General features: G+C 37.8%; 1 long non-coding RNA gene across 1 annotated transcript; it reads left to right on the top strand.

The window, feature by feature from the left end:
• The first annotated feature begins 20,027 nt into the window (after window positions 1–20,027).
• LOC148028079 (uncharacterized) lies at window positions 20,028–20,870 on the top strand. Its single transcript, XR_015692562.1, has 3 exons — window positions 20,028–20,142; window positions 20,245–20,318; window positions 20,393–20,870. It is a non-coding gene; the product is annotated as an uncharacterized LOC148028079 (long non-coding RNA).
• Window positions 20,871–21,215: the final 345 nt, after the last annotated feature.

The raw sequence follows: 21,215 nt of genomic DNA, 5'->3' as shown, positions 1-21,215 counted from the left end.
AAAGAAGAAAGAAAGTTATATTAATGTCTACAAAAGGCCAAGTTGGTCTATGAGACTAAAAAGTTACATATAGAATGTCAAGAAAGTTTTGCAAGTCCAGTAAAGTGACTATCTAGTGCTATGGTAAACTAATTGAGTAGGTAGGTATAGAAAGGTATACAATCTCATTGCACTTTAAGTGTAGTGTGAAACTACTCATGGAGTGTGATAATCCTAAGATGTCCCACATCGGCCTATGTAGCATTGAGAGGGTGAAGCGGCGGGGTATGATCTCCCGGTGGCATGTCACCCCATCCCTCAATAGGAACCAAAGAGCTATCTACAATGAGAATCTTCCCACACATAGGTTACAAATGGGCAACACCATCCATCATAGGAGTCGTGTGCCGTTTGTCTTGAAGCAATTGAGATGGAATAAAATGCATCGAAACATGGCGATAACTGGGACAACAATGTTATCGCCATTTCTTCAAAAGTAATCACCTTCCCCACGCATTCTACACTTGCATCTGGACCAGCCTCAACTTTTTGGCATGCTCCCGCATTGAAGATGACTTGTTTGGACTCAAAGTGTGCATCTAAACCTCCAACAAAACCCTCTTCATGATGGTCATGTTGTTGTACATTTGCTCCAACTCTAGCCATATCTCCCTAGCTATTGTCAAGTGCTCTATGTGGGCAATCATGGATGTAGTACATGAGATAAAGAGAAAGGAATGGATACTGACATTAAGCTTATCCCATATAAGAGAGTTTGAGGGGAATTGAACCCCGATAGTAGCCATATGCGGCTATCATCACAAGACTCCCTGCCCAGCCTCCCTTGTTAGTAAGAATACAATGGAAAAAAAAAATCATGACCACATAATGAAATATTAAGATTTGGATACATTACCAAGTGTTGGAAATAATAAGCATCCCTTGAAACTGGTTGATTCATAGGGTTTTTGGGTAATGCTAGTAATCCTCATTGTCATATCCGAGATTGATTGTCAATAGAATCTCATCGTCATTATCCTTGTTGACTTGTTCAACCACCTCCATTATTAAACCTATATTGATGTTCATTTTTGCTATAGGCTTGACATCCATTGTTTCCTCCTCTTTGTTGTCTATAATGTCAAAGTGCAGATCGTTGTCATTTTGAACGTCGACTAGGTCATCCTGATAAAAAAGAAGAACTCTATGACTGACCAATGTTGATGCATTTTGATTGGAAGTCAAAATCAATTCATCCCGATCCTCAGCCACTATGTCAGCGCTATCAAACAATGGTCGACCTCTAGGCTAGACATGCACAACTTGCCACCAAGGATGAGCATTTGCATTCTTGTAGAACAATGCATGTTCAACATGAGCTGGAAAAATATATGGCTCCTTTGAAGCCTGTATTAACTTGGAGGAATCGACGACCCAAAATCTAGATGGCTCTTGTCTCATTGTGGCATTACTACCTTGGTACTCTACTCAAAACCAATCCACCTTCAAAACCAGCTATTAAAATGCATGAATTGGAGCTTTAGAATTATGTATAATTTCAAAAATTCTAGATGTCACGATTACACAATTCAAGAGACTTTTTTATTTATATGCTTGAAGATATGATATGATACTTCATAAATGCCTACTATGGTTCCTACGTAACCAACTTCACTATCGACAAGATTTATGTCTCGTGAACTTGCACATGATACTTGTTTGAAAGAGGAAACAACGTAGGAATCTTGAGTGAGACATAAGTTGTTAATATTCTTCACCCTTAGATGTTGTCCATAAGCCCATATGTTTGTATACATGCAACCCTGAACCAACAAATAAACCATTTAAAAGTAACTAATATAAAATCCACTTGTTTAGTTCAGAGTTCTTTAAACTTTTGAAAAAAAAAGGTTACTTGTCTTTCACACCCAATCATAAACTCTCTCTGTTCATCTGAGATAGACTCATGATTTCTAATCACCTATTGCATATGGGTGTATATCCAATCCATGAAAGAAGGCATGTCCTCGTCTTCATTTACATTGGCTTGACGTCTTGATCTCCTCTTCCTATGTTTGCCAACTCGTCTGCTTGCAAGTTCTTCATCATAATCATCAATGAATTGTTGCATGCATTCGCTATTGTAGACTATGAAAGTAGATATATCCAATTTTTATTGGACCTTGAGGTGGAAAGGGATTCCTTGACAAGACGATACCTCGTCTAACATGGTAGAAGTAGACTCAATTTTCCATGCACGTGGAGCCTCCTCATCAATTGGCTCCAGATATTCAGAGACGTAATACATGCATTCCTCAAGAGCCCATCCCTTGGCCATGAAACCCTCTGGTTTCACCCTTTAGCAAACATAATTTTTTAAAGCTCCCATAAATCTCTCGACCCAAAATATCCATTGAGTGCTCACAACACCAACAATCTCTATCTTGTCCACTACATGGATCAGAACATGAACTTGGATATCAAAAAAGGATGTTGGAAGCTCCTTCTCCATTAAATAGAGAAGCTCTATGCATTTGTGCTTCTTTTGTGGAATGGACCGTTTGTCAATATCTTTAGATGTAATCCATCTATATAGGAAAAAATATATATTAGACATGTTTTTCAATGTTTTCATACTGCAAAATAAGGAGCAAACGAATACCTTGTAAGTGACCCAAGACGGTAAATGATATCTTGGACGCCTCTTGTAGTGCATCCATTAATAACAAGGGGTACGACATGCCACACATACGAATCCATGATAAGATCGAAGAATGAAACACAAAATGTATTCAAAATTAATTTCAAAGATTGAAAGAGATTTATCTTCAAAAAATTATGCCAATCATGTGTTTTTAGGCCAGACAAGCTCCTGTCATCTATTGTGAATATGTTTGGACAAGATGCGCCATACCCTGTAGACGTACGAATAGATTGAATTCCTTCGTTCAGAGTTTGCATCTCTTCCGATGTGAGCACCCATGGGGCGGGCTCATAATTTTTCTCGCTTGTAGTTTCATCAAATTGTGGCCATAGAATGGGCTTGAAGTTTTGATTCATTAAGTCATTTCTTGCTACAATTGTGTCTTTGAAACCAACAAGGTATTGCCATAAGGAACGACCAATGTTCTTGATTCTATGCATAGGATCAAGAAGATGAAAAATCTTCAAATCCTTCTAGTATTCTAACGCATACCATATCGAGGAACTTAATGCCAAATAACATTTTCCTCTAGCTTGTATCTGGACGTCATCGCTCTCATCGCCACTTATGATTTCTGACTCCGGATCAATAGTGGATCTAGCAATCCACTTCTGATACCAATCCATTGGTGTCATCCACATGGGACATCTCCCATTCTCCACCATTCCATTAAAATGCATGGCTTGTCCCCTGCTTTGTAAATGATTATTTGTAGGTAAATTTTATCTATGCCGAAGATAGATATTTTTGTTGATACTTTTGCTATATGTCGATCTCAACCAATCAGTGCATAGAGAACAAGATTTATAACCCTTCGTAGATATCCCTGCAAAAAAAAAAAAGAATGACTTGCTTGACAAACATCATAAAAACACACAAGACAATGTGTATCTGTTGAACCACGTACTTGAGCAAAAACCATATCCTACAAAGTCATGGATAGTCCATGTTACAATTCCACGAACGACGAATTGTCTTTGACCATTTCTTTTGGACATATCCACAACATCAATCCCTCTCCATAGATCTTGAAGATCATCAATGAGAGGGGTCAAATAGACATTAAGGTCTTTAACTTGACATTTTCTCGGAATTAAGAGGGAGACCATTAAATGCTCCTTCTTAATACTAAGATAGGGGGCAGATTATAGTTAATAACTACCACTGGCCAAGTAGACCATTTACTTGATCTCATGGAGAATGGATTCACACCATCGAATCCTATGCCCATCTTAATATTGCATGTTTCTTTTGCAAAATTTGGCCAGCATAGATCAATGTGCTTAAATGCAAGACTATCGAATGGAATTCACATTACTCCATCCTTGCTCTTATGCTCCACTCCCCAAGATATAAGCTTAGCTAGTTTCAGACTCTAAAACATATGTTTTATACGTGGAGCCAAGGGAAAATGCCTTAATACCTTTATAGGAACCTTACCTTTGCCTTCTTTATAATGAGACGTTCGACATTTTGGGCATATCACATCATCCTTGTATTAACCTCTATACAAGATACAGTTGTTGGGGTATGCATGTATAGATTTATAGTCAAGTCCAAGACTATTTATCATTCTTTTAACCGCATCATGCGATGCAGGGAGGGCATTGCTTGAAGGTAGAAACTTCTCAGAGAGTACCCTGTAAGTCAATTACACAAGCTATCAAGCATAATAAAAAGCATAATCACACAACAATGAAATGGAATTTGCTAAAAAAAGTATGTCACATACTTCAGTAGCGCCATAACATATAAATTACTCCATCCAAATCGATTTTGAAGATTGAGATAAAGTAAGCTTGCACTTAGATGTATCAATTGGATTTCTGTATAGATACACTTTAGAGCTTCTTCTCAAAGATATTTGTCATTTTTGGGAAAATCACTCACACCATGATTTTGATACCAATCATCAACAAAATCATTCATGCCATCATCATTGTCAAAGATGCCATCACATGGATCAAACTCCTTGGAATATTATTCTTTTAGTTTTGCATACATGTTAGGATCACTCCTACGTAGAATCCTCATGCACTCTACTAACATACGTGATGTGCCATGTGAAGGTTGATTTATGACATCATCAATGTCATGATTCGGATGCTGCATATTTGAAGGCAAAGTAGACATGTATCAATGAAATGATTTAACCATAAAAGGAGAGAGAGACACACGTAAGCACACACAATTCAATGGTTGCAAATTTAAGAATAATTAGACCACACTTTATTGTACATATACAAAGCTTTCAAAGATTGCCCAAAAAGATTATAACATTACGAGACTATAGTACAAAAGTCCAAGATTGTAGTACAAGGTTCTAGAAAAATATATAATCTATATACACTAGAGCTCCTAATCTTCATCTATAAAGGGTGCTTGTAAAGGCCTATGCCAACCATAGTTAGCTAACAATTCATCACCAGCATGCAATGATGTAATAGCATTCACAACTATGTATCTTGGTACAGCTCTACTCATATGTTCTGGTTCATTACTATTTTCAATCTCTACAAATGTGCAATCGGTTCTTGCGCTTCTTCCTCGAATGCTATTGATAAAACCTACTATAATTTCTTGAGAGTAAGGTCTCCCATCAATATAGACTCTTTGCCCCTCTGCATGTGTGATGCCTCTCTCAGAAAGAGAGGTTGCATTGAGACATAGCCCATAAGTACTCATGCTCTGAATGTAGCGAGAAAGTTGATGCCATGGTCCCCACCCATATATAGGTCCACAAAAAGACATAAGAGTGACCTCTGAATGAGGGTGTGCAATAAATAGGCTTCATTCTGATCCATTGATAGTAGATGGAGCAATCATGTACCGATTGCCCCAAAAGCTTAAAACTTCTCTATCTGATGGAAGTGATCCCCATTGCCATCCTCTATATCCTTTGCAATCATATGTATGTACAAGAGTATGAAAACGAGTAGACAATGGATGATCTCCGACCATCTCAACCTCTAGACCAAGGGTAAGAGGTCGTCGAGAAACCTCAAACTACAATCAATGGCATGTCCATGCCATGTGCAAGGGACATGTGCCCCAACAATATTGTAGTCATCCTCTTCCTCAAACGAGGGTCCCTACATATATACTGTAGTTCGCATCACACATATAAGTCAGTGCTCGTTACAAAAACTAATAATGAAAGTAAGAAAGATCAATGACGTACCATAGGTTCATGTCACTCCTGAAGTGGTGGTGCTCGATCATAAATACCATCTTGCATTTGGTGTGAATGGCACTCTCATCGTGGCCTCTGATACATGCCTTGACAACGATCACAGCAACATATCACATGCTCCTCATAGTAACAATTCATCATATCTAGATCCATGTGTAGCATTGGAACTTTGTCCACCCCTGACCTAGTCCAAATCTCCTTATCAAGAATCACAAAAATATGAGACATTTATTGAAGGATCAATTATAGTAAAGAACCATAACACTAGTATAACAACAAAATCTAGCAGGTTTTGGATATCTTATAGTGCTTTTTCTGTGAAGAAAAAACTATATATATATATATATATATGTATGTATGTATGTACGTATGTATGTATGTATGTATATGTATGTATGTATGTGTGTGTGTGTGTGCGCACTGTCAAAGAATTTATTGTTCATAATATAAATCATGGGATTCTTATGAACACAGAAGAACTTTACTAGGATTTATATGAGGAATTTGCATACATAATTCAGTCATTCTTACCCAACAACCAACTTAGTTACATAAGTTCTTTTGTATTTAGCATACAATTTTCAGTTGTACCATGTATATTGATAAAAAAATAAGTCTATGGGAACCTACAACTTGATCAGCTGGAAGTAATTGACAGTCTGCAGGATAAATCACATTGATTCAAGTGGAAAATATGGTTAGAACTCAAGAAAAATGCCAAAAGTCCACTAGGTTCATGGGGGACCTAAAGTAATAGACTAAAGTGACCTAAGCAGGTCAAAAAGTAAAGTGGAGTTGAGTAGGATGCATCCCGCATTTTTTAGTGCAAAATGCAAGCCTGCATACTTGCAACATCTAGAGAAGACTCGAGCTATGGTGCATGCTTTGGAGAATGCAAATTGAAGATAAACTAGAGCTGAAGATGAAGATACAAACAAGAAAGGTGAGAGCTCCTCTTACCCGTCCATTTGGTCTGACGAAAATGCATAGTATGACAATCTATAAAAGGGGAAAATCTGAGAGAAAGTATTCAGCCTGCTCTTATGTACATCTTCTCTCATTTTATTTACCTTATTCATGGTCCAATGAAGCCCGACTTGTACCCAAGTACTTGAATGACTTTGGGGCAAGCAAAGGGTGAGGATTTTGAAGGTGTATGGGCTGTTATGGACTGAAAAAACCAGTCGTAAACAGGGCAGCCCACTGTTCTTGTCCATTTTGATAAGCAAACAAGTGATTCATATGGTTGTAATAGAAGAAAATGACCTCTTAACATCAGGGATTTACCCATTAATGATTAGAGGAGCTTATTATTGAGTTCATGTACACTTTTTGAGCTTGATTATGGGCTAGAAATTTCTGTTCTAAAATAGGGCTGAAGTTCAATTTATTCTCCATCAATGCATTTCATGTACTATTGTTCCATGTCTTGAATGTATTTGAGTCTACCATCAAAATACTTGTTTCTTGGAGTTGTAATCTATCTATACACTTGAGATAAAAGCCATTTGAGCTTGCATTTGGTATAAGCATTTGGATTAAAAATCTGAGAATATCCTTTACGTAATTGTGTATTTTTTCAAATACATTTGATGTAATTAAGATAGTGACATTCATTCCATTCATGTATGCTAAATACTCAGTAAAAGCTTGAAAGATTCTTCCTCATCTAAGTCATTTCTAAAAAACAAATCTTGTCAAACTCCATTCTTTTTCCCTTCTCCAAACCTTGAATCCCATACTCTTCTTCTGCTCTAAGCCCCGATGGTAGACCTTCAACCCGTAACACGACGACAGTGGTGAACCCGATGTGAAGGTCCGCTGCGGAAAAGGAAGTACAATGGGAGAATCATCAAGTTCGGGAGGAGATGCCTTGCAACATTTGGTTCGTCTGACGCAAGAAAGCCAACAACAAAAATTGCAATTTCAGCAGCAGTTGCAATTGCAACAACAACGGAGACAAGAAGAAGAGTGGAATGATGACGCCGCCATTAAAGCCTTGGAAGTAGTTGGGCAAGAACTCAAGTAATTTAATAGGAAAAATGTGTCCTCTTTTATCCGCCTCTATACTGACAAGATGGTCCTCTTTGGAGTTCCTCATCATGCCTGGAGCCGATATTTTGCTCGTTTGGCCATGCATGGTCTCCAGGATCGAATTCATGGGCATTTCCAAAAAGACGAGGGATGATCCGCGTTCAAGAAGGCTCTTCGAGAATAATTTTTTCTTGAAGATTCTGGTCTTATGACAAAGAAATTTTTCACTGAATGGGTCAAAAGGCCTTATAAGGGTCTAACCGCCACTGCTCTTCATCGTGAATTTGAAAAAAAAATTACTCAACTAGATCCTGACAATCAGGAAGGTATGAAAAGCCAGAAGATTGAATTATTTCTAAAGGCTATAGATCCTTTCCTTCAAGAGAAGCTAACTAATCGACTTGAAGATCCTGACTCTGAGACGGGATTGAAGACTGCTTGGAGTGATGTCACTAAAGCAGCTAATATGATTGCTCGAAGAGAGAGGTTGCGCCTAAGATGGGGATCAACCCTGCAACAACTGAATCCATGAAGGAGCGTGTTCGTGTTTCTCGACCTCCTGTCTCTATGGCTGAGCAACCAAGAAATTATGTTGTTCCATCTCCAAAGAAGGATGTCATGGATGAGCTAATTAAAAGTATGCGGGATCTCCATCTTAATCTAACACAGATTAATTCCAAAGTGGAAAGGCTTGATGCGAAAGTGGAAGAAAGGGGACGGGGTCAACTTCCCAAAGACCTGTACGAGAAGGCTTCAAAAGATGTTGTATCTAGTGTGATAGCCTACAGCATGATAAGAGGGAGTGCGGTACATTCCGTGAAGCTGAAGCACAAAAATTAGACTTTTGGAAGGATGGTAAAATTCATGCAACCAAAACCGGGCTTCCTCTTGAGCCAAATTTTGGCAACGGTGGCATGAAAAAAAGATTGGAGGATTTGGCAATAAGAACAACCTATGGAGCTGTTGATGTAGCAACCTATGGGCTGCAAATTGAGCCAACTAATGAAATTGTTAAAGCATGTAAAACTAATGCAAAATCTAAAGTGTGGATGCAGGCCTTAGATCGCATGGAGCAAGGCAAGGCAACCAAAGATGATTTAACTACTGCCAGTCAATGCATCCAAGGAAGAACCAGATGGACCGATCCAGTTGATTCATTTTCAGTTTTTGCGCGGTTAGCTGAAATTAATAATCATGAAGCCATGATAGAAGAAAAGAGAAGAAGAGATGAAGATATTGCTGGTCATTCTTCTACAAGGCTAACTAAACGCATGACAAGAAGTAAACCAGACCAGGAGAAGGCTGCTGAAAATCCACCACCGCCAGAGTTTGATATGGGAGATGCCTCTCAAGCAAAGAAGACAGAAGGAAAAAGAAAAAGCAAACATTCGAGTTACAAGTTGTAGTCTGACATAGAGACTGCAACGGCTTAAGCGGATCCTAGAAGAAAGGATTCTTGGAAGTAGAATTGAATTTACACTAGGTGAAATTCTTGGAATTGCAAAATGAGGATTTTATGATGTAATAATTGATGTAATTAAACGAAAAGACAGTACGTTGGTGAGGAAACTAAAGAATCTGTGCATGCTTTTTTGCAAACACTTAATGTGTATTTGTAGGATGAAGAGAAGCTGAAAACTCAAGGGATTCGATTGGAGGCAATCAAAGAATTAATTGTAGCCATAGAAGCCAAAGATGAAGATATCTATGAAGCAGAAACTGAAGAAGCGATTATGGTGGGGACTTTTCAATCTAAAGTGCAGCGCATGCTTAAGAAAGAAGCTCATCTTCACAACATGCAAGAAGAAAGTGATGCTCACTTTATTCTTAGTAGTCACTACTCCCGCACCCATTGGGCAAGGCCGACCATTGAAACCGTTGTTAAGATTGGAGAAAAAGAGACTCCATGCATTGCCCTTATAGAACATGGCTCGGAGATTAATGTCATGTCAAGAAGTCTCTATGAGAATGGCGGATGGCCCATTGATATGGACCCACGATGACGCATGAAAGCAGCCAAAAAATCTTCTGGCGATCTTTATGCAGCATGCCCTTATGTACGAGTTACTATTGGTAATGTAAAAGATGAATTTCATTTCTTTGTTCAAGATTCTTGCAGCTATCCTATCATTCTTGGACAACCTTTTATTTTTGAGTCTCGTTTAGAGACAAAGGCCCTTGATGATGATTCATCATATGCTCGGATAAGAAGTAAGGATAATGACAAAGCTGTCCAATTCTTGACTCTATGTGTAAATCATCACCGGAATAGGGATCGATTGAGAGATCATCCTATTCCTTCTAATGACCGAGAATTCAAGGGTTTTCGAGTAGCATTGCTATAAGTGGAGGCTATAGCAGTGCATCATGTCATAAAAAATTACCTCCACATATAAAGGACGCAGGGCCAAAAGCTAACTTGCAGGTTTTTACCGCCAATAGTGTGGGCTGTTATAAACAATTTTCAGCCATGAACAGGGCTGAAAGAAAGCATCTATGTCATGCGCAATAAGAACTGAAGCAAATTGATGTTTTGCCTAAAGATGAAAACATTTCAGGGCTATTTTATGGGCTGATTTATAATGATACAATGGCTGAAATATATGCAGCTGTTCATGCAAAAAATGAAGCTGAAAATCAGTCCATACAGATATGCACATTGGATATGTATGACATAATTCAAGAATTTGCAGATCATGAAGATTTTGAACAACCAAACAAGGATGAGGTAAGAGTAGAAACAAAATATAAGACAGTTGATAAAAAGGTCAAGCCAGTGGCTACTCCTCTACCACCCGAAAGCGAAGGACTGGCAGAAAGGGTATCCAAACAGCCAAGCATTAGTGATCCCAAATATATTGGTCACCAATTTACAGCAGAAAGTCTATAAGAGCTGAAAATTGGTGAAGACTCTTTTCTCTTGCCAGCTAAAAAGCAAATCTTCATGTAGATGTTAAAGATTCATGGCAAAGCTTTTTCATTTCAGCCACATGAAATTGGCTGTGTGGATCCAAGCGTTGTGGCACCAATGGTGATTTTTATGGTCCCACACGCTCCTTGGAATCTTAAACCAATTCCAGTACCAAGGGCTCATTTTCCTAAGTTATTGGGGCTTCTAAATGAAAAGAAAAAATGTGAATATTGGAGCCATCTTCAGCTCCATATTCTAACCGATGGTTTACCGTGCCTAAGAAGAATAGATCTTTGCGATTCATTCAAGATTTACAGCCTGTCAATAAAGTCACTATTAGAAATGTTGGTTCAGGACCAATTGTTGATGAATTTGCTGAAGCTTTTGCAAGTAGAGCAATTCATTCCATGGGAGATTTATATTCAGGTTATGACCAATTTCAGCTTGCCTTGGAAAGCCGAGACATTACCACAATGAAGACGCCTCTTGGCTTAGTTCGCATGTATACTCTACCTCAAGGGGCTATGAATTCAGTAGCTCACATGATGAATGCCATGCATAAAGTGTTGAGAGATTATATTCCTCAATAAACTCTTCCTTTCCTTAATGATGTACCAATCAAAGGATATGAAGTTCATGAGAAGAATGAAGAACTCGATGAACTTGGATATCGCAAGTTTGTTTCCGATCAATTAATGATTGTGCTCAAATCTTGTCTAAATTAGAAGAAGTCCATCTTACTCTTTCAGGTGCTAAATCTGTTTTTGGAGTCGAAGAAGTTCTTGTGGTAGTGCATATGTGTGGTCCATATGGCCGAAAGCCTTCTCCATCCAAGATTGATGCTATCAGCAAAATGCAGGAAAGATGTACAAATGTTTCGGAGGTGAGAAGATTTCTTGGTGCATGTATCTTCTACCTTATTTGGATCCCATATTTTGCTCATGTTGCTGAAAATATTTATCAACTGCTAAGAAAAGGCCAAAGGTTTATATGGGAAAAAGAACATACTCAAGCTATTTGGAAACTAAAGAATTTGCTGATTTCAGCCCCCACCTTAAAGAGGGATATTTACTCTAATGGACAGCCTATTATACTCACAGTGGACACAAGTCCTATTGGAATAGGATGGGCAGTTGGTGAAGACGACCTTGAAGGCAACAGATATGCAATTCTCTTTGGAGCGAAGGTTCTTAATGAACGATAAAGAAGGTATGCTCAAATTAAAATAGAAATTTGGGGAGTAGTAACTGTATTGAAATGTAAGCGGGAGTACTTCATAGGTGCATATGTAATAGTTGAAACAAATTGCCTTCCACTCTTTGGCATGATTGCCAATTGTTCCACTCCCAACATAGCTATGCTAAGATAGATAGCCTATATTAAATCCTTAAATCCTGATTTGAAACATATTGTAGGAAGAGATAATCCAATTGCTGACATGCTTTCGCGTGCCAGATATAAGGATGAAGAAAAAATGATAGATGAGAAAGAATCAGATTCTATATTTGCTAAAAATGATGCTGTAAATGTAGGTTCAAATCTAAAAACAGCAAGTACAGTTATACCTAATGATGGTTCAATTGCAAAAAATATAGGTACAACAATAATTACAGCAAGTACAACAAGTTTAGTTGCTAAAACAAATTTTACATCACCAAGGAAGGAAGAAACAACCAAAGAAGGACAGTGGGCAGCTGATAGATAGCATGCTCGATGTTTTGTTATGGTTTGTTTACACTTTAAAGAAGAATATTATGCAGATGATTGGCTAAAAATTGGCCAATTTTTGAGCACTATGACAAAGAAGGAAGATTGGACTAATGAATAATTCAAGAAAATCAAGAGAAAAGCTTATGGCTTTTTTCTTAAATATGGCTACCTTTGGAGGCATGCGAAAAAGAAAGAAAGGGCACCTGTTCGCGTCTTAGGAGACAAAAAGACTCAAAGACAGGTCATGCAAGAATTTCATCAAAGCCTATTGGCTAGTCATAGAGGCATATGGGGCACTTTTACCAAAATAAAAGAGGAATTTTGGTAGCAAAACATGTATAAAGACATTGAGCATTTTGTTGAGTCTTGTCATGTTCGACAAATGTACTCTATGATTAAGCATAGAGATGGGCTTCAGCCTACCTTTCCTTTATCCATTCACTATAGATGGGTTATTGATTTAGTAACCATGCCTACAGGAATTTGGAACATGAGATATCTAGTACTTGGTAGAGAATATCTCACAAATCAAGTGGAAGGAAAAGCCTTGACAACAAAGTCTACTCAAGCTGTTTGTAGATTTTTACTTGAAGAAGTATTTTGCAGGTATGGCTGTGTTGCCAAAGTAACTGCTGATAGAGGAGAATTGGATGCTGATGAGGCTCGCCATTTCTTTGCTCAATTGGGAATGAAGCTATCTCTTACATCAGCCTACAACCTTGAAGGCAATGGTAAGAGTGAAAGAGGTCATCAACCAATTCTTAAAGCTTTAGCAAAATCTTGCAAAGGAAAGATGAGGGAATGGCCTAGAATGCTACCATTTGCATTATGGGCTGATAGAACTACCCATAATGTAGTAACAGGTTATATGCTGGCTGAACTAATATATGGATAGCCACCTATTATGCCTATTGAGGAGTCCATTGTCACATGGAGTATCTTACCTTGGGATGAAGGCATGAATAGAGAAGAGTTGTTGACTCTGCGCATAAGGCAACTTGAAAGAAGGCCAGAAGATATCAAGACAGCCATTGAAAAGCTAAAAACAACAAGATTAAAGAATAAGAATAGGTTTGACAAGCATCATCGACTTCGTCCAAGAGTTATTCAAGAGAATGATTGGGTACTTGTCTATGATAGCAGCCTGGACAATCAATATAGTGCTCGTAGAAAGTCAGCCAAGCGATGGTTTGAACCATATATAGTAAAAATAATACATAATAATGCTACTTACTGTTTAGTTGAAATGGATGGAACCATGGTAAAAGTACCAACAGCTAGGAAACGAATCAAGCTCTTCAAACGAAGAGAATCTTCAACTTATGAGCTTGATGACTTGGATATGAGCCATCTACTTGAAGACAAGCAGGAAGAAAAAGACTTAGAGGATGAAGATGAAGATATATCAGAGGAAGACCCTCCTTAAACCTGTAATCTTATGAAATGGCACATGCCGGAGAATATGCAGGTTAAGAGGGGGTAAATGTCAAAGAATTTATTGTTCATAATATAAATCATAGGATTCTTATAAACACAGAAGAACTTTGCTAGGATTTATATGAGGAATTTGCATACATAATTCAGTCATTGTTACCCAAAAACCAACTTAGTTACATAAGTTCTTTTGTATTTAGCATACAATTTTCAGTTGTACCATGTATATTGATTAAAAAATAAGTCTATGGGAACCTACAACTTGATCAGCTGGAAGTAATTGACAGTCTGCAGGATAAATCACATTGATTCAAGTGGAAAATATGGTTAGAACTCAAGAAAAATGCCAAAAGTCCACTAGGTTCATGGGGGACCTGAAGTAATAGACTAAAATGACCTGTAAGTGACCTAATCAGGTCAAAAAGTAAAGTGGAGCTGAGCAAGATGCAGCCCGCATTTTTCGGCACAAAATGCGGCCCTGCATACCTGCAACATCTGGAGAAGACTGGAGCTATGGTGCATGCAAACTGAAGATAAACTAGAGTTGAAGATGAAGATACAAACAAGAAAGGTGAGAGCTCCTCTTACGCATCCATTTGGTCTGACGAAAATGCATGGTATGACGGTCTATAAAAGAGGGAAATCTGAGAGAAAGTATTCAGCTTGCTCTTATGTACGTCTTCTCTCATTTTATTTACCTTATTCATGGTCCAATGAGGCCTGACTTGTACCCAAGTACTTGAGTGACTTTGGGGCAAGTAAAGGGTGAGGATTTTAAAGGTGTATGGGCTGTTGTGGGCTGAAAAAACCAGTCATAAATAGGGCAGCCCACTGTTCTTTTCCATTTTGATTAGCAAACAAGTGATTCATATGGTTGTAATAGAAGAAAATGACCTCTTAACATCAGGGATTTACCCATTAATGATTAGAGGAGCTTATTCTTGAGTTCATGTACACTTTTTGAGCTTGATTATGGGCTGGAAATTTCTATTCTAAAATAGGGATGAAGTTCAATTTATGCTCCATCAATGCATTTCATGTACTATTGTTCCATGTCTTGAATTTATTTGAGTCTACCATCAAAATACTAGTTTCTTGGAGTTGTAATCCGTCTATACACATGAGATAAAAGCTATTTGAGCTTGCATTTGGTATAAGCATTTGGATTAAAAATCTGAGAATATCCTTTATGTAATGGTGTATTTTTCCAAATACATTTGATGTAATTAAGATAGTGACATTCATTCCATTCATGTATGCTAAATACTCAGTAAAAGCTTGAAATCTTCTTCCTCATCTAAGTCATTTCTAAAACCCGAATCTTGTCAAACTCCATTCTTTTTCCCTTCTCCAAACCTTGAATCCCATACTCTTCTTCTGCTCTAAGCCTCGGTGGAAGACCTTCAACCCATAACACGATGACAACGCACGTGCGTGCAATCCTCCTTTTCTTTGTCTCTACTATACAGTAGCCCATGTTTTTTTTCATACTAGACTAAGAATTAATTGATATTATGGAATTAATGCTTACTTTAGTGTAGCCAAAAAAACAGGTGCTACTGTATGGTGGAGACAAACAAAAGGAAGGCCGATATGTGCATGGAGACATGGCATTACTTTCGCAGGGAGAGATGCCTACGGATTAGCTTTCCTCAGTAGATGGTATGTGCAATAAATAGCTTACATTTGACATGACCTATATTGTATGCACATATTTGTACAGCTATATTAATGATATGCATTGACGTTTGTTTTTCTATTTTGTATAAGGGAGGGATGATGTTATTACACTTAGACATGCATGCTTTGTATGTACACATTTGTAGATACTTCTTAATGGTATACATTGACCTTTGTTGGTTTCGTATTTGAAATTGTTTATTGTTGAACGGTTATTTAGTTTGTTGGTAAGTTAATAAGTATATATTTGAATTTGTTTATTGTTGAGAGTAGTATATATCCAAAATTTATTTATTTGTTTGCAAGTTAACAAGTATATATCCTACATAAACAACTTCGTGGTTTTCCATGTTGGGTTGTAATGTCAACAAGTTTGTGCTTTCCATGTTTTCCACCAAGATACTAGATTCAATGCTATGCGTCAACTCTTTTGGAAGTACCTCGTACCCAAGTATCACGGCAGAACATTAATTCATTAATTGAGTATGATTATTATAAATTTGATTGTTGTATAGCGCGTCGAGAAGATGGGTGTCTAGGAGATATTATGGGCTACCAAAAAGATGAGTATCTAGGAGATAAAAAGGTTATGCCTCACGATAACAACATAGAGTACTATTCAAAAGAGTAATGTTTTTGATAACCTTTAATTACACATGTACTGATGAGTGAGCACCCTCAATGAGCATGCACACCATTACATTGGGGAAACCATTACATGTTAGAAATCTCGAGGTTAGAAGCAAGATGGAAGGGTGAGAGAGGGTCGTGTAGGCCAAAATCAACTATAAGTTAGGGTCTCAATATGTCTCGTTATGCATGGCCATTTTACCTCAACACCCAACCATACAAACTCACAAAGGTACCTTTAGTCAACTTAGGGATGTAAATATCCTAACTTAAGTCCCTTCCAAATATCAACATAGGAAATGATCCATCCAATTAAGAGTTTCAAGTGCTTTGACTCCCCTCTTATGTTTTCCTTCACCAATTGCAAAGAGTTAAGAAGACCCTAAACACTTCACATGAATTTACTTATTTTCTTTTAAGATTTCAAAAGAGAGCCAGTTACGCAACCAATGGGAAAATATAATTAGACAATATACTAAATCATATAAACATCAAGCTACAAGGAACCCACTCCATACCAAACAGCTAGCTTGAATCTCATATGCACCCGAGAAGGATCACACAAATACCCAATCCTTTAGAAAAAACCTCATGGTTCTGCACTATTATTAATATGTTATTTCTTCTTCTTCACTAAGCACCACACTCTCCTTCATAAAAATGCTTGAAGAACTACCAGATGGAACAATAGTCTTTACGGGCAGTAATAGGTTGAGAAAAAAAGCACAAACATCGTGAGTCCTACCTCTCAAATTCCCTTCGTGAATGTATACAACAACTTAATGAATCTTAAAAGTAATTCAAGACTTAGAAAAATGAAATATTTTGAAGGTAATTCAAGACTTCATGGAAAACCCCATCTCTCTCTTTATATAGATATACATGTATTAAGACTTGTGATCATTAAAACAAGTACAAAAATCTATTTTTTATCTTGTTCAGTTATGGTATTTTTAAAATGATCAATAAACAAACACAAAAAATCATTTTTCATTCTATTTTATAATTTTATTTTATGAATTATCAAGAAAATACAGATAGTTGTTTACCATAATCCAATACAGATAGTTGTTTACCATAATCCATGTTCGTGATTAGCTCGAAAATCTTGAAAAGAATCACCTATGCATAGACCGAACCGAAGTACACAATGTCCAGAGTGAGTGCAAGGAAGGAATTGCCAAAAAGCAAAGAGAGAGAGAGAGAGAGAGAGAGAGAGAGAGAGAGAGAGAGAGAGAGAGAGAGAGAGAGAGAGTGTGTGTGTGTGTGTGTGTGTGTGTTTGTATGTAAGCAGAAGAGGAATTGAGAGAGAGATGCAAGACATAGAAAGAGAGGGAGAGAGAGGGGTGTAGCAGAAAATGGTCGGGGAGAAACAAAGGAGACAAAAATGTATAGCTCGGGTTTGTTCGTAGGGTATTGTCTCTTAAGCGACAATTTTTTTAAAACTATTCATTCGTCGCTTAGGGGATGCCATCGCTTAAGCGATGGCAAACAAATTTTAGCTCGCTTAGGCGACTAAAGCCATGTTAAATTTTTTAAGCCACTTATGGAATGCTTTTTCGTGGCTAATATCTTCGCTATACGCGTCACATGAACCATGTATAGTAGCGACGAGGCTTTTTACATCACTCATGCAAGAACAATCCATCGCTTTATGCATCACTATAGGGGGGTCATTGTAGTAGTGTGAGGACATAATATTAATCAAAGAGGTTATTGTGGAGGCTCTTGGAGAGGCAAAGATGTTTTGATAGTTGAGCTCTTGTTCTTCCTTAACCACTTTCCCCTAGGTGTAGTGTAGACATATTTGGGTTTTTTGGAGGTATCATGATTACTACTAGATTCATAGAAGAAGACAATTAGGTCCCATTTAAAAGGGTCAAACATGGAGAGGGTTGGTGGTTTACTCCAAGAGTGGAAGAAAGAGTGAAGGGGTGTGTGTGTGTGTGTGTACATAATTATATGTGTGTGTGTACATATGTATACATATACATGTATCACCTCAATACTCTAGCATTATGGGGCTACATTAATGATATTAACTATGCTAGAAGATCACATGCATAGCAAATTAGAGCACACCATTCATCAAAGGAGTGATTGATCTAAGATTACAATAGTGATTGAAGAGGTTGTTGTGGAGGTTCTTGGAGAATGGAAGATGTTTGGGCAATAGAGTTCTTCATGTTTGTTAATCATTTCTTCCTAGATCTAGTGGAGATGCCTTTGGGGGATTTGGAGGTGTTGCTATCACTAATAGATTCATAAAGGACAATCAAACCCCCCCTTTGGATATACACACCTAGCTCTCAAGAGATACACATCCATATTGATCATCTAACTCCCCTCTCAGTGCAGAGCTCTTCATGTCTATTAATCATTTCTTCCTAGATCTAGTGGAGATGTCTTTGGGGGATTTGGAGGTGTTGCTATCACTAATAGATTCATAGAGGACAATCGGGGCCCCTTTGGATATACACGCCTAGCTCTCAAGAGATACACATCCATATTGACCATCTAACTCCCCCCAATGTGCAAGAATATACTCACAAGACAAACAAAAGAGAAGACTATTTGATATCTACATGCTAAACTCCATCCTCTACATGATCTTTTATAATCTTACAATCCATACAAAAATAAACTTTATGAAGACATTGGGCTTAGTATGTACACCAAGTTGTAGGAGATAAACCATGACAATGACAAACAATTTGTAGCGAATAGATATTTTTAAATGTGCCTTTGGGGTGTGGTTCACCGGGTTTGAACTCACACACCCCCATAACTCAACCCACACCCAAACCACTACGCCACAACCCCATTGGCGATAATGACAAACACTTTGAAGCCACATATATTAGCAATGTTGGACTCCAGACTCTATATATGGTTACAAGAACACACTACATGCAATGACAAGGAACATGATCTCTTGAAAATAACTATAGCATGCACAAAAGAGGAGGAAGGTACTATACCTTCAAAGCTTGAAATCATGTGGCTAAGAACAAGATCAGTTTGCAAAATGGTTGCTCACAAAAGTATGGTTGTTTTGCCTATGTATCTCACCACATCCTACAATTTGTAGTGGTTTTTTTTTTCTAATGAAAATCATTGCAATAAGAACATGTACATAAATGTTGAAATTGCTCTCTACATTCTATATTGACTAGTCAAATTGTAAAACTTTTTTATTTTTATTTAAAAATTCTGTCGTTAATATTTTTTGTCTTGAATTTCTATTAGTATATTAACATAGGCATGTTCTCCACGCATGTATTGTAGTACAAGGAAAGAGAATCTTTGCCCATTGGGAAGGACAGATTTGGATCCACGAACGATGACCATCAACTTATTCTACAATTTGATCCATGGATGATGATGATGGATGGCATTTTGAAGTCTGCAAACTATAACATGCAAATACTTTCTTTCACGCGGAGGAAAAAAATAATAGATTGACAGAATCAATGAGTACTATACATGAAGGTACTATTGGTGACATGAGCCAAAAGCCAGTACCTAGGCCCTTATGACATGATATTTCAAGAATTTCGAGCGGAGGTACCGGGAGTTTTCAAAGGGTCAAATGATATTGAATTCCGAATCGCAGATCGCCTCATAGATTACTAAGTTAAAGCATAAACTTCCGATCAAGAAACAGTCAAACTTACAACTAAGAGGCCAGAGACATGCGTCTGGGTGTTTATATAGGCCTGCATATGCCATATTACGACACTATCTATGGTCGAAAGGATGAGTAAGCTGTCGGCGATTGTGGCCCAAAGAGAGGGCTTTGCACTCTCACCGGATGTGACCGGATGCCACGTCACCAGGCAGGCCGAGATTTAACGTGAGACGCAGGTACCGCACTAGTCGTCTGTATCCATCAAATCTTTTCTTCTATCAGTTCATGGCGTCGACCTTACTTTCGTGATAACTCGGTATTGTTTGATCATGCAATAGCTGCTGCGTCAACTGATAATTTGCGCATCACAACCACTTCCAGCCGCGCATCAATGCGTCGTGACAGACGTCTGGTATTATCACTTGCGATATTCTATCTTAATTAAGAGTCCTCGACTTAGTAGTTAAGCATCGGATAATTTTCCAGGTTTCTGCCAAAGCACCATCTCATGCTCCACACAACAAGACAGCAGGACCTCCTGCCCACAATGACTAAGAAGGATTATTAACTCCTCTTATCTATCATACGCGTGCTGTAAATATTTCTTACACATGCCGACTGGCCCGAAAGCCGAAAGGTTGGACTATCCTCATGGAGCGAGGGCATCGCGAAGCCACTCGAGTTTGTATAAATGGCATAGCTATGTTTGTTTTTCCTTTGAAGCCCAATGTTCGGCTTCTAGTGTGGAGAATGGATCATCAACGCCTTCATTTTGTGTGGGCTCTTCTATATGACAAGTTATGAGTCATGTATTTATAAGGTTTTTCCTACTCTTATCTTATATTATACGTGATACAGAGAACAAGGAACATTATCGACTCCCTGGTATAACTACCGGCTCTTTGCACAAATAAATCATGGTTTGCATACTTAATCCGTACAGCTTGAAGCACTTACGTGCCGTTCCGACACTATTAAATACTACACTCCAAAAAACATGAGTACAAATCTGTTCCTCCTATGCTTGTCCAATATACAAATTCAAATATTACGTATTTGGAAACATATAGAAATATAGTGACAATTTAAACTTGTTTTTAATGCTCATAAGCTTGTAAGTGTGAGTAAATTAACAACTTACCTTTTCACTTAATTTGCATAATAGAATGCATGGCACTAGTAGCCTATGCCATTTAAATTTCTAACTAGTTTCCTAATAGTTGCATAACTTTCAACCAGCTGAACTCATATTCTCAACACCAAACTCATATACTAGACACCCATTTCCTCATGTATTCTTTCAAAATGC

Source organism: Lygodium microphyllum, chromosome 12 (genome assembly GCF_053477565.2).
Source record: "Lygodium microphyllum isolate KBCC chromosome 12, Lygodium_microphyllum_v1.1.10, whole genome shotgun sequence".
Taxonomy (NCBI): Eukaryota; Viridiplantae; Streptophyta; class Polypodiopsida; order Schizaeales; family Lygodiaceae; genus Lygodium; species Lygodium microphyllum.
The sequence above is the reverse complement of the archived record's forward strand: the minus strand, read 5'-3'. Positions and strand labels throughout refer to the sequence as shown.